The sequence below is a fragment of the Lottia gigantea genome, assembly GCF_000327385.1.
Source record: "Lottia gigantea unplaced genomic scaffold LOTGIsca_57, whole genome shotgun sequence".
Taxonomy (NCBI): Eukaryota; Metazoa; Mollusca; class Gastropoda; family Lottiidae; genus Lottia; species Lottia gigantea.
This window is the reverse complement of record NW_008709945.1, coordinates 25,460-31,475: the sequence shown is the minus strand read 5'-3', so window position 1 is coordinate 31,475 and position 6,016 is coordinate 25,460.

The window sequence follows — 6,016 nt, the reverse complement described above, 5'->3', positions numbered from 1 at the left end:
ATCACACCAACTTGATGTTTATATGTATGTGGATGTAGTTGGGTGATGATAGTATTTGATCATCTAATGGCTCAAAATGGCTGTTAGATAATTCTTAAAATACTCTTCAAATACTGACATTCACAGACGTATGTCGCATGTGGCGAAACCCAGATGTCAAATGTTGTTTTATAAATAACCACTGGATTTCTGAGAAACTTTTGTTCGTCACACCGAGCTGCAGATTTTTATACAAGACAAGAATGTATGTTATAAATGTGTGATAATGTTATTAAGTGGTGTGGATATACACGATATTATTCAAAATATATTTAATATCTTCTAACCTTTCATAGGTTTTAAAGTCATATTAAATATTATTATTATTATTATGTTATATACATATGTGACTATTTCTAGTCGTTAACTTATTCATGTTTATATTCCAGAGTTCTCCCCTCTTTTCATATGTTGTCGTTGTTTGTCATCCTACTGTATGATAGTTCGTTGTCGCGCTACGTTAAATTTCTAGTATTTTATTTTTATTTTTGGACTGAGAGATGATCATACAGAGTTACCTCATTGTTTTGTTTTGTGATATTTTTAGAATTCTTAATTCCCCGACTTGAATGTTATTTCAAAATTTTAGATACTAAATTTGGAAATAATGTCATTGGATTTGAAGTAAAACTTTTAGTCTCTGAATTAATGTATGAGTAATTTTATTCTTTCACTTTTTCTCAATTCAGTAGGTAAAATATTTAAATCAAAAGAGTTAAACTTCAGTAAGGTGAACAAATTTTATTTTTTTCATTATAAAATAATCAGAAAATAATTTATTTTGTTTTCTAATATTTGATATGTAGAAATATTTCAGAATAAACATAAAGGTAGAGATAAAATTATTTTCTATCTTCTAAGTTTTATTTCACAAAATATTACTTAAAAGTATGTATAATGTAACTTTTTACTTCATTTTCTCTATTTCAAGTCATACATTGACTAAATTTAAGTGAATTTATTTTGTCATATCATTCATTTTTACATAAAAAAATCTTGCAAAGCTGCTCCCATTACCAAACTAGGCAACATATTGGATGTATTTTACTTAGACTTTTAGAATTCAAATATTTAAAATTAACACTCTTCACAGCTAAATTGCCCAACTTGAATGTTAATGAAACTTATTCAGTATTTAAGAAAGTAAACCATTAGTGGAAATGTTTCACACCCATTTATTCATCAGAGCTAAATTGCCAGGTCTGTTCAGAATCCTTGATATTTGGAAGAAGCCTATATAATTGTTGCCTAGTTTTGTTTTGTTTAATATATCCCAGTGATATGTACATCATTTTTTTTGTATCTTAAAAGCTCAATTTGCTAAGTATTGCAGAGCATTGGCTCGCATTTATATTCCTGTCTGAATTTATTTTTTATTAACTAGTCAAAGATCATTGGTTATTGCATAATAATGACAAAAATAGTTTCATTTAGGAGAAATAGAAGAAGAATTTTGCACTTTGTTTTTATTTAATCCACATGTACAATGGGGTATATTGTAAGGAATTTTTTATGTTATATTAAGTCTCATCTTTGGAAATACATCAAATACCCATTATTACATTAATTTTATGAAAAAATCTCTCTGTCAAATTTTTTTTTATTACTTAGAATATAAACTTGTTATCATTTTAAATGTATAACTGCAAAATGGTGTAGTTCTGTATATGTATAGTTTAAATATAAATAATTTACTGCAGAATACTTGTAAATTTGCTGCGGAGTATGTTAAGAATTGGAATTATCTTATTAATGGAATCTCACCACGATGTTTTTTGAATGTATTTGTGTGTATGTTAGTGTTCTAATATATTCTAATTTGTGTTTGTAAAATGCTAGAGAGAGTAATGAGTGTTTTAAGAAGAGTAAGTGGGATAGCTGGTTTCATTATACTTAGTACAGACAACATGTTAAATGTAATCATGAAATTGATACTTGTGACTTAACCCTTGGCAATGTTATAATTATTCTTAATTGCGTTACAATTGCAATTCTTTTGTTAACTTATGTTTTGGATATAATATCCATGAGCTTATGTTCGAATTGAAAATTCCCTTCAAAAGCTAATAGTTATCTCGAATGCTATATATTTTCAATTTCCAAGAAAGCTATTTATAAATACTCTAATTTTAATACCTTTCCAAATTTCTTTCTTCTGCTTATTTTACTAATTAATATTAACACCACAATACTTGTAAACAATACTTTAACCCTGTGCCAGCACCTTATAATGAACAGTAACTTGTTACTTTCAATCACCCTCATCTCTAATTTTCATTACTAGATCAAAATAAAGAAGATTTTCCTTTAAACTTATGGATTACGAAATAGACCCATACTTTACAAGTATATATCTTGGCATGGCATGTTGACTGAAAGTTGTAATTTGAAACCAGTTGATCAAAGATTGAATGATACTAGATTGTTTTTATTTATTATCTTTCAAATTTCTTTTTTCTCTTATTTTATTTCTTAAATGGCAATGTTAAATGCAATAATGTTTACACTATAAGACTTAAAATTGGCTTTAAATAGATGTAAACAGTTCCATGTTATAACATAAAAGTTCAAATATTTGAAAGTGGACCTTTTTCTTTAAGAATCATATTACTGTAGGCATAAGTCCAATATTTAAAAAATACATGAAATATTGACCATCTTCAGAAAGTCTTGTGATAAATGGCAAAATCAGAAAATAATTAAATCCAGAAAATTCTTGAGCATGTCAAATATGGGAAAGTCAGTAGTAATGTTTTATTTTATATGTTTTTACCTTAAATTGTTCGTAGCCTGTATCATTTACATATTTCTGAATTTTTCATGTCAAATTCTGCTGTATGATAACAATGCTGAGTACATCTCCTTCCTCTGAGTGGTAAAATTTAAACAGTTTTTAATAAAATACAATAGCATCTGAAATTCTGAAAATTTTAACTCTTACCTTGTGCCGATTTTTTATTCCCAGCCTGTTATATTGATTACTTACATGTTATGATACGAGCTTTGAACATTCTTGACTAAAATGAATACTTAAACATCATACATAATGACAAGAGTTATGAATGTATCTCAAGTTTCTACTAGGATTTTATCATTTCACTGAATTAATTTGAATTTGACAAGTCTGATTGTTCTAGCAGGTATATATCTGAGACAAGAGTGTAAATGTGTATCATTCTTGAAATCATCAAAACTTGTAAAAACGCACAATAACTGTGGACTTTCATCACCTTATACGCTGGTTTGTCTTCAATCTTGAAATTAGTCAGATAAATAGTTGCTTTTATGTCTTGATTGAGTGTCTTATTGGCCTTGCATTGTTAGTAGAATTTGATATTCAATGAATGTTTTGCAAAAAAAAAAATTTAATCTTTCTTTGTATCGTTTGAGATTGAATTTGATAAAAGTTTTGAGATAAGTCAATGTTTATGAAAGGATGAAACTGTAAAAGATTTTTTCTTATTGCTAATCTTAAAAAACATCAAAAAGATATTCTTTGATAACCAATTTGTCATTTAATAAAATATGGAAAATCGTAAATTCTTATAGGGTCACAATTTTTTTAACCAAATTTTCCCCAAATCTTTTCTTTAACAGAAATGAGTCCAAGAATCTCAATATTGAAAAGATTGGACAAAACTTTCTTCTGTTAAACAGAACTATTTTCTTTATTTCTATGGGTTTTCATATTAATTGACGCAATCAGCTACACTTGAGTGTATTCAATAAGGGCCTATTTATCCTACTTTGCGAGATCAGATTTTTTTTGGGATCACGCCATGCTGATATACAAGACACACAATGAAAACATAAATCTTGGTAACTGTTTGAAATGTCTAAACTATACTAAACTACATGTCATTCTTGGAATTTGTATATAATTTTGGTAATTAAGTCAGATGCGTTGTTTTGTATGTGTCAGTACTTGGCATATAGTAGACACACAATTAAAACATATATCTTGGTAAAAAGTCTGAAATGTGCTGCATCATTACTTGGTATATTGTAGACATTATACGGTATGATTTGATAGAAGTACCACATTGTCTTTTCTAATCCTAAGCAATTCATCCATCAACCTCATCATCTTTGTCATCTAAGATTCATCATTGTTGTCATTCTCCTAACACCATTGTTTAACATATTGTTTTAAACTCTCAATGTATTACTCTCATTTTGTCAAATTGAAAGTGGAAATCTGCACATGTTTGTTTGTGTTCTATTTTAATAAGATTTTATTTTCTCTCTCTTATCAATGCAAATGGGACCAAGAAGTATGCATTAGTAATATCATATTAACTGAAATTTTACAGGTTAAGAAGTGGGCAGAGGAAGGAAAGGAACATAATATGATTGTGAAATTCTTAACAATAAAGTGAGCCACTTAATAAAAGATTCAGCCAATGCTAATTGCATGAAAAAGTGGATTAGTTACGAAGGAAATAACCGCTTCCAAAGGTTGACATATTCTAGTAATATTAAGCGTAAATCCTTTTTGGAAAAAATACATAAATACTCTGAAATGTTGGGAAAAACTTTTAGATTATTTATTTTATTCTTTTATTTTGTAAAAAAATAAGTACTTTTCTGGTAAAATTATTTACTTTACAGTGGTTGATAGTTCTAAATCAGTACCAAGTATATGGCATTAAAGGTTTTTTTGTCCTGTTTGCATTGATATGAAAAAGCAAGAAAATAAGATGTGGATTCTATAAGTGTATATTAGAAGTATAAAAGATACTGTAAGATAATTGTTAATATAAATTCCTATTATTATTATTATTATTATAGCTGATTGTTCCATTGTGACATTATTATTTTAGAAAAACACGAATCAGTCCTTATTTTCACTACCTGCCAGATACCAAACTGACAATTTTTATCATTACCAAAGTTTTCCCTTCATTTCTATTTTTGTTACATCTTTGATCCTTGCATTGTTGTATTCCCACCTAAGTCTGTATGTATTACCATTACTGACTGTTTTCATCATCAATACATTGAAAGGAACACATCAACTTTTTCTATCATTCTTTAAAGGGATATCGCCTTTAAATTTTTTGCTACACAGCTGATAAATTTGATTTCAGCAAACTGATGAAATAATCTTATAAATGAATAATAATAAAAAAAAATCAAGCTCTATACCACTTTACCCTTATTATCAGTATTGAATTTTATTCCCTAGAATAAATGTAAAGGTTAAAAATTAGGATTTCTGTTAATAGGTCTTATTGGCTTGATTGAATTTTAATTGAAGTTAGATACCATGAACTTCTTTGGAATTTTCCTGGTGAATCTTGTCTGGATGTTCCAGGCTATCATTAATATTTCTCTGCATTTCTTTAGCAGCCATCCAAATGTTTGCTTTCATGTAAAACTGTTTGTAGTGTAAATGTTTTTGCACTTTATTGTAAAGTTTCAAAATAATGATTTTGAGATGTAAAATTATGAAAAGATTTTTACTGTCCCTATGTTCCTTTAACGTCATAAAATTTATTTTTACCCCTCCCCCTCCCTTTCCCTTTAAAGAAATAAATGGTCTCTTTTATGATATTAAGGTCTTCAATTAGCAATATGTTTGAAAATATATTTGCAATTTTTAAAATCTTGGCTGCTCTAAGTTGTTTCTATTACATATTATTTATATTTCTTTATGTGTCTTTAAATGTAAACAAACTGTCCCCCCTCTGTGATGTTTTCGTCAAGCCTTCTAGATACACAAAATGTGAAGTGTACTCTGTTTATTACATCACTTCAGATATCAAACTAGATTATTACAGTTTAGAATCATGTGTTACAGGCTAGTTCAACAATAAAATGCTTTTGAAATAAACTGGTGTCTTTTGCTTCCATACCAGTAGAGGGAGATCTTGTTGTGAAAATTTGCGGTTCCTTTTATAAAACTGAAATGGATAGAAAAGAGGAACTTTGATACACTTCTGAATAGATGAAGCCCACATTGTGCAGAAAAGTT